At 37.7% G+C, this 9,179-nt stretch overlaps 1 pseudogene; it reads right to left on the bottom strand.

Annotated features, from left to right (window-relative positions):
- LOC102866781 overlaps positions 1 to 9,179 on the bottom strand; it is a 26,201-nt pseudogene that overhangs the window by 15,886 nt on the left and 1,136 nt on the right.

The following is a 9,179-nucleotide window of genomic DNA, read 5'->3' as shown; positions in this document are numbered from 1 at the left end:
CCCCAAACCCCACACCCTAGCCCCAAATATAATCCACTCTGCAACCCTCATTGCATACAATTTTAAGAGAAACTTTTTAAAATATTTCACTGAAAAGGCATATACTTTTGAACTTGTAAATGACACATTTTAAAAGTATATTAATTGTAGGTCATAGTTGAGAATAAATCATTTTAAAACGGCATATATTTTATTTAGAAGATGACGGAACCACTGTTCAAGTGGCAGGTTTATTTTTTGTTACCATTAGGGATGTTAATTCATAAATAATGCTTTCAGTAGGGAATTGTACTCAAAGGTTCATCTGTCTGCCTATTTGAACCCCCAGGAGCCCCAAGGGAAGAAGATGGACCATCTCATGCTTGTTACAGCCTCATAAAGCCCACTAGATGGTCAGTTATACATTTATTTCAACTAGTATCAATAACGAGTTTTGGGGTTTTTTTTTAACAATGTTAGACCAGTTGATAAAGTATGTCACATATTTGTCTGCTAACTAAAAGGTCGGTGGTTCAAACTCGGCATTGGCTCTGTGGGAGATGAAGCAGTTTGCTTTCAAAAAGATCTGCAGACTTGGAAATCAAGTCAATGTCTTCTTGAATTAAGATCGATTCAATTAGCCATCAATAGGTAATATTATATCTAGTTATGAACAACAAATCTTAGTTCAATTAGAAAGAAAATTGGTTTTGTTGTCACCTTAGTCTCCAGACAATTATAATTGCTCTACAGTACTTTGGAGAGGTCTCTAACAGCACTTGCCCAAAGTAATCCGTCTTTTAATTTCCTGGCTGCTGGTGTCAAGAATGTTGACTGTGGGGCCAAACTAAAGCTGTGAACATTCTCAGTCTTCACCATTGATCCTGATGTTGCCAATCAGCCCACTGGTGAGAATCTTTGTTTTCTGGATATCGAGCCTCAATCCATATTGAAGGCTGCTGCCCTTGAACTTCTGCAGCAAGCGCATCAAGTCCTCCTCAGTTTCAGTAAGCAGAGTTGTGTCATCTGCATAGCACAGATTGTTGGCTAGTTTAAAGAAATAAACATATAAATATATACCACCTGTGGAAAAATTTCTACTGCATAAGTACCTTTCAATTTCAAGAAATTTCTTATCTAAGCATATTTCCATAATGGGCTGATGTTGCTATAAAAATACATGTTATTTCTTATCCAGGATTCAGTTCTTACTTAGGAACATGTTGGCTTTTGGTTCTCTTTAAAAGAACCTGATTATTTCAGTCCAGAAGGTTTTAATACTTTTGAGATCTAAAGCCAAGAAGTTCAATTCTTGCTGAGAAGGTTTCCCAAGAATAAACAAGACTTTCCAGAAATACTTTCTGGACTCACTCTTTATATACTTAGGGAAAACAGGGCCTCTAAAGTCTCAATAAGAAAAAGATTACAAATGAGTGTAGAGATTATCTCAGTGACTGAGTAAATGCATGACCATCTATGCACGTGTTATGTTGTTACCTCCAACAGGGATCTGATATTCAGCGGTTGTGCTTTTAAGGGTTTATAATTTTAATCACAAATGATAAACAAAGCATCAGGTTTAGTAGAGATCCAGGGATGTATCAACTTGTCTAGACAAGAGAAATAATAATCTAATACTCATTGATATAATTTTCTACTACTCATGAAAGTCTTGCTGGAAAGTGAAATGTAAATCAGATAAAATAATTTATACTGATTGTGTACATTACTGTAAAATTTTTACTTTGATTTCAGTTTATAAAGAAGTAGACAAAGATCTGAGAACTTTTACATGTTCTAGTTTATCGGAACACTACTTAGTAAGGGGTTTGGTTGTCGCAAGAAAGGTCAATTTGTAAACTCTCCTTCCTTGGGAATTTCTAGTCTTTGACATTACATCAAGATTATTTGTAGAATAACCAGTTTTATTAAAATAATTTATTTTGTATTATATAGAAGGATAGCATATTTAATTTTATTTAATAGATATTAATTCTCCCTTTTTACAGTGCCCCCCTCCCTACTTTGCCATGCTGTACTTATGAAAAGTGCTTTCTTAAACAAGCCAGATAATCTTGGCAAATCTATTGGACAAAGCGTGATCTATTTTAAAATATTCTTAATTATCTTAATATTTATACTCTTTTTTTTTTCCAACATTCTTATCTTTATAACACCTTCAATTTTTGATAAGAGAAGACATGAGGAGAGGAAAACATAAGTCAATAATCATTTTAGTAACAGTTAAATCTTTGTATTTGTTTTTGTAACTGTTGCTATGGACTAAAATTAAGTTTGAATGAATTTATTCATTTAACCTAATAAATAGATCTTCTGTTGAAATGAGATTACATATTTTCTTATACTAATTATCACTTATCAATTTGTGAGGCTCTTTAGATTACACTATTTAAACATTTAGTAAATATTGGAAAGTTAAACAGTAAATGAATGACTCAAAATGATGAGGTTGGATGAATTAGTGAACTTCCCTGATGAATCCTAATGCCACCTACGGTTTGTAGAATTTAATGGAAAAACTGACGGTTCCTTGATAGGACAGGATTCATAGATGTCGTAATGAGTCACTCTTGACTCAACAGCACCTAAGAACAACAACGAGTCCCTTCTGATGTGATGGCTCATAATAAGAACAGTTGACACATAAGGGCTTTCTAGTGGCCTAGTCTGTAGGAAGTAACACCAATCCAAACTCTGGCAGTTCAAATCCACCAATGGCTCTGAGGAAGAAAGATGGGCAATATATAATTGAGAAACTCAAGGGAAGGTCAGGTAAGAGTTGACTGTGATGCAAAGGCAATGAGAGAGATAACAAAGAGGGTGTGTGTGTGTGTGTGTGTGTTTGTGTGTGATTAGCATATGTGAGCCCTGGCTGCCTAGTCCTGGGGATTTTTCTGTTAATTTGATGGCTGCTCTGCTATGGTAGGTCCAGCCACTTATAGCTGTATGGGAAAAGGACCAATAGTCTCTACCTTGTGATTTAAACCCTGGGAGACCTACTGGAAGCTCGGTGATGGGTTGGTTCTGAGTAGACAGCAGTGTGTGAATGAGACAGTGAACACAAGTGGCTGTGATAGTTCACTGATGAAGTGTTTGATCTCTGAAAGGAGGCAGCTCACACTCACCTGTTGTGTTGTGGGGGAACGAACGACCTGGCAGTTAGTTGCCTTAAAGTTTGCAACCTAAGAGACCCTGGGAGACAGTTCTACTTTATCATATGGGAGCCTTTTGGTGTCAGAATTAAATACCCACGAGAGAGTCCACCCTCTGTGAGTTACGACTACATCTTCTTCCCAACCAAGATTCATTCATCTTTTAATCTTCATTTCCCTAATCCTCTCATATCAATAGTAACTGTTATTTTTTTTTTATGATTAAAGTCCTAAACCAGGTTCAATCTTCATGAATTTTTGAGAGTTCCAACAAATAAATTCTTTTCTTTCCATTGTATTTGATGTTTTGCTTTCAGGAAGTGGGTAAGAAAATAAATGCTTTCAAAAGAAAGTGATGAAACACAAACCATGGAACCCTACATGCTGCCTTTGAATTTAGTGGTAATTATACAACTATGTGCCATTGCATTCTTTCTTTACTAACTCTCAAGGCAAAAAGACTGATTAACATAGCAGTTAATTCTCAAGGGGAAAGGTCAAGGTCATCCATATTTTCCCCCCCTTTAGAGTGTTCTATTCCCTCAGGCCAAAAAAGAAAAAGACAAAAATGTAACATGGCAAAGGCGGAAATTAAACACAGCACAACCATTTATTCTGGATCAATGCAGAGAATGGTTTGTAGAAAACAGAAAAGGCAGTATTAACTTTAACAAAGGTGGCAGGAAATAGCTGGGTGCACTATGACCCTTTAGTGAAGCCAATGAACTCTCATCTTTTCCAATTACGTTACATGACATGCATTTGGAAAATATTTCACCCAGAATCCTGTATGTATTAATTGTAACTGCACTTTAGACCAGTGAGTTGCATGATTATGATCCTTAAACTTCAGTTTTAGAAGTAGCATGTCTTTATACAGTCACACATATATGTGCATGTATTATTGCTGAATGCTTCAGTTCAAGAAGTACTAACATTCACAATTTATTAAATACTTCTATTACAATTGCATTGGGAAAGTCAGCTGTCAGAGACCTCTCCAAAGTACTAAAGAACAATGACATCAGTCTGCAAACTAAGGTGCACCTGATAAAGGCCATGGTCTTTGCAATCACTTGTTATGCATCAGAGAGCTGGACAATGACTAGGGACAATAGAAGGAGAGTTGATGCCTTTGAGCTGTGGCGCTGGGGAAGAGTATTGAGGGTACCATGGACTGCTAGGAGAACAAATGGGCTCATCCTGGAGAGGGTGAAGCCAGGCAGCTCCTTGGAAGCAAAGATTCTGAAGCTTCATCTGATATACTTTGGACATCTTGTAAAGAGGGACCAGTCCTTAGAGAGGGATGTCATGCTTGGGAGAGTGGAAGGACAGTGCAGGAGAGGAAAACCCTCAATGAGAGAGATTGATTTAGTGACTGGGGTAATGAGAGTAGGTGTGTGAGAAGCAATAAGATTGGCACAGGGTATAGAGCTTTGGTATATAGGGTCACTATGAGTCGTAGGCAACTTAACAACACATAACAACAACAACAACAACAACAGCAACATTACAAATCATCATATTTCCTATTGTGGTAGATTATAAATTCCAAGAATATGTAACTTGATATGAAAGACAAGAAAATGTCATTTTATATGATTTGTTGTTAAGTATTGTCTTCAACTACAACTCATAAGCAGTGGGGCTGCTTCTTGTCCTATCCTGTGCCATCCTCTTCATCTCTGATATATTTCATCCCACTGTTGCAGTGTTTATCTCAATCCACCTTCTTTATTTTATTTTTTTAATAATTTTAATGAACATTTACAGAGAATTTGGATTTCCATTCATTCATTGCTGCACTTCTCTCTCCAGTCAATCCACCTTCTTGATGGACTTCCTGCCTTTTGGTGTCCGTCCACCTTTTCTAGCAGGATATCCTTCTCCCAGGACTGGTCTCTTCTAACAACAGGCCCACGATATGTTAAACAAATAGTCGCCATCCTTGACTCCAAGCATCGCCTTTCTTGCACTTTCTCTGAGATATACTTGATTGTCTTCTTGACTATCCATGGGATATTCAATACCCTTTTCCAACAGCATAATTCAAAGGCATTGATTATTCTTCTTTCATCCTGAGTCATTGTCTGATTTTCACATAAAAACCAAGTCATGGAAAAGATCATGGTTTGAAACAGATGTACTTTAATCTTTAGACTGACATGTTTGCTTCTTAACACCCTTAGAGAACTCTTTGAAAAATACCTCTTCTGAATCCTTGACTGCTTGTGCCAAGGGTTTGTTTGTGGATGCAAGTGAAAAAAAATTGTTAAGAGCTTCAGTCTACTCTCCAACTATCATGCTATCACCTTCTGGCTGAACAGTAAGAATTGTTGCCTTCATGATGTTGAGACGTAATGCATATTGAAAGCTCTAGTCTTTATTCTTACCCTCTCTTCTCTCAGCAAGCGAAGTTGTGTCATCTGTCCAGTGTGGTTGTGGATGAGTCGTTCTCCTCTTCTGATGCCACATTCTTCTTCCTGAAGTCCAGTCTCTGGAATGATTTGATTTACATAAAGACCGAGTAAGTTATATGTTTTAGACACCAGCTATTTATAGCTGGTATCTTTGATATCTTAACATTTTTGGTTCAGGTATGCTTTCTAAGAGAAAGTAAACTTCTACCCAAAAAACCATACAAACAGACATCACTACAAAGGATTGCATTGTGAATCATGGCTCTTCTTCACCAGTTTCCAGGTTATAAATATTTACCAGAGGAGATCTTATTATTCTCTTGCTCTTTTTCTCCCCTCCACAAGCTAGTGGATGCAACCCACTGAGCCTTTGGTTAGCAACCCAACATATAGCACACTGGCTCCCTAGAACTTCTTAACAGGAAGTAAATGTTGTCTTGTTGCAAGTAGGAATTGACTCATAGCTGACCCTCCAGGAGGTTTTCAGAGGCTGTAAATCATACAAGAAGAGATTTCCCATCCTTTTCCCATGAAGAAGTGATGGATTTGAACCATTTGCCTTTGGACTGCAGCACAGCTTCAGTCCATCTAGCTTCTTCGTGGTGAAGAGTTGTGTTTCCTACTAAAAGTTCTAAGGTGCAAACCCACCTTCTGCTTTGCAGGAGTAAGATGGGCAGTCTCCTCCGCTGTGGTGTACTGACTCTGAAAACCCAACGAAGGTTGGCTATGCCTGGTCTGACTTGGTGATAAACAACAACAGTTCATAAGAAATTATGCTGCAAACTCAAAGGCAGCCCCTCTCTGGCAGTTCAGATGCAGCTCTCCAGGAGAAGCTCCTCTTGTGTAATTACTGCCTTGGAAACCCAATGGAGAATCAAGTCTGAGTCACTTATTACTACACAGTTATAAGAATTCAATGTGAAGATTTTTCATCCTTTGTTGTAGTTGTTATGTACTGTTGAGTTGGAATCAACTTACAACTGACCCTCCGAAGGATTTTTAGAAGTGGTACATTGTTTGCGAGGTGATTGTTCATCTTTCTTCCATGAAAGAGCTGGCAGATTCAAGAGCTTATGTTAAAGCTGGCAAACAATTCCTTACCACTAGACAATCAGACCTTCTATTTAGAAAGTAGATGGCCCATCCTGCTTCCTAGCCTGTCTTAATCAGGGAGCTCCATCAAAACCTGTCCATTATGGGAAACCCTTTTGGACTTTGACATGTCACTGGAAAAGGTTTCAACATCACAGCAACCCCAAGTAATCACAGCACAGCAAACCGACAGACAAGTGCTATACCATTTAGAACAAGGTTATCTCCAAACACAATAGCCACAGGCCTTTGGGCCCAACTGACTTTTAAATACAAAGCCAAGCTAATGACTCACTCACAGGCAAGATCAGACCAACTTTTAAATACAAAGGTCCACCCACGGGATGCTCTTTGCCCACACAGGAGGCTTCCCACCCAAGTTGACTGTAAATGAGATCAGATACAGCTAATCAACTTACACTTGATTGCTAACACAATTAGAAACACAATCAGTTTATCCCCAGCTCTCAAGTAAATCTCAAACACTTAACCACCAGGATCCAACTTCATCAATAATCTGTGATATGTAGATGATGCCACCTTGCTTGCCAAAAGTGAGGAAGACTTGAAGCACTTGTTGCAGAAGATGAAGGAATGCAGCCTTCAGTATGGATTGCATTTCAATATCAAGAAAACAAAGATTCTTACGTCTGGACCAGTAGGCAGTGTCATGATAGATGGAGAGAAGGTTGCAACTGTCAACAGCTTCATCTTGCTTGGATCCACAATTAACACCCTTGGTACAGCCAAGAAATAAGGAGACACATGCACTGGGAAAATCTGCAGTTAGGGACATTTCCAAATTACTGAGGAATAATGATGTCAATTTGAGGATTAAGGTGCATCTGATTCAGGCTATAGTCTTTCCTATTATTAGCTTTGCATACAAGACCTGGACAAAGACTAAAGAAGACAGAAAAAGAATTGACACCTTTCAGCTGTGGTGTTGGAGAAAAGCACTGAACATCTCAAGGACAGCCAAGAGAACCAGTAGAAATGTCTTGGAAAGGGTGCATCTGGATTGCGCTTGGAGGCAAAAATTATGAGGCTTTGCCTCACATATTTTGGACATGTTGCTAGAAGGTGCTATTCATTGGGGAGAGACATGATGCTGGGAAGAGTGGAGGGTCAATAAAGGAGAGGAAGACCTTCAACCAGATGGATTGACATAGTGCTGCTGCAATGGGCTCTTGTGTGTCGGGAAGCATGAGGATGGCACAGGACAGGACTAGGTTCAGATCTTATGTTCATAGAGTCGCTATGAGTCATGTTTGACTTCATGGTGCCTAACAACAACATCAACAATGACAACAATAACAACAACAAATAGTCATCAAAACTCCCTTCTCATGTTCTAGAAGGATAATATATATTTTCTTTCCAAATTTTGTAACATTTGTTTCTGATTTTCAATGTAACATATACAAAACAGTTGCATTTTAGAGAAACGTTTTTGCTGTATAAAAACAGATAACACAATAGAATGCAGTTTTATTTTAAAGAAATGTGTATTATTATAATAATATACACATTAAAATTAAGAGCTTACATTGCCTTTCTTTCTTAAGATTTGTTGTTGTTGATTGTCTTTGAGTCAAGGACGACTCATTGTGACCCTATGAACAAAAGGCCTAAAGCCCCTCCACATATTAACATTTTAAAAAGTTCATAAAGTCCCTGAAGGCATGTTATTAAGGATGTGTGGATTCCACTCCTGTTTCTTTTTTTTTTCTTAAGATTACAAATTTATAATTATAATTGTGCTTATTTCATCCAATTTTCTTTTAAAAGTACCTATACTTTGGTATTGTTTCCATTTGTAAGTAAAGTCATGAAAAAGACTGAATGATGAAGGATCTTGGTAAACTTACTGTTGTGCATTTACACAGTTACACTGTAATTGTGTAATTGTGCATTACAGTTGTCAGTGCTCCTAAATTTTAGAAAATGTAGACCCAGTGATATTAAACTATATCACCTGATAACTTTCTAGCTTACATGATATACAAGTCCCTCACATATATATTAACTATAACATGAATACTAAAATGATTAAACGTAAGACTATAAGGGAGCTCTGGTGACCTAGTGGCAAGAGGTTGCACTGCAATCCCCAAGGCACACAGTTCAAATCCACCAGCTGCTCTGCAGGACAAGGATGGGAAATCTCCTCCTGTGTGATTAACCGGTGCTGGAAACTCTCTGGATGGTCAGCTAGGGATCATTTCCAACTCGATGGTACACAACAACAACAACAACAACAACAAGAAGTGTTTGTATTGTAAATAAAAAGCAGTTTTAAAATTGAGGCCTCCTTTTTTCTATATCTCACTCTCAAATTCTATATTCATTCATATTATGTGAAGCCTAGCAAAAATAAAGATTGAGATTGTGTGTATATGTCTTTCTTTTAACTTAGAAGCAATGCCTTGAGATTGGGTGCTTGCATCACTCTCAGATCTTAAAGAAAAAGTATCTCCTGAAAATATCCAGGTATATAATATTTCTAAACATT

The sequence above is a fragment of the Elephantulus edwardii genome, unplaced genomic scaffold (genome assembly GCF_000299155.1).
Source record: "Elephantulus edwardii isolate Elephantulus edwardi_28Jun2011 unplaced genomic scaffold, EleEdw1.0 scaffold00004, whole genome shotgun sequence".
Taxonomy (NCBI): Eukaryota; Metazoa; Chordata; class Mammalia; order Macroscelidea; family Macroscelididae; genus Elephantulus; species Elephantulus edwardii.
This window is presented reverse-complemented; position numbering and strand designations above follow the sequence as displayed.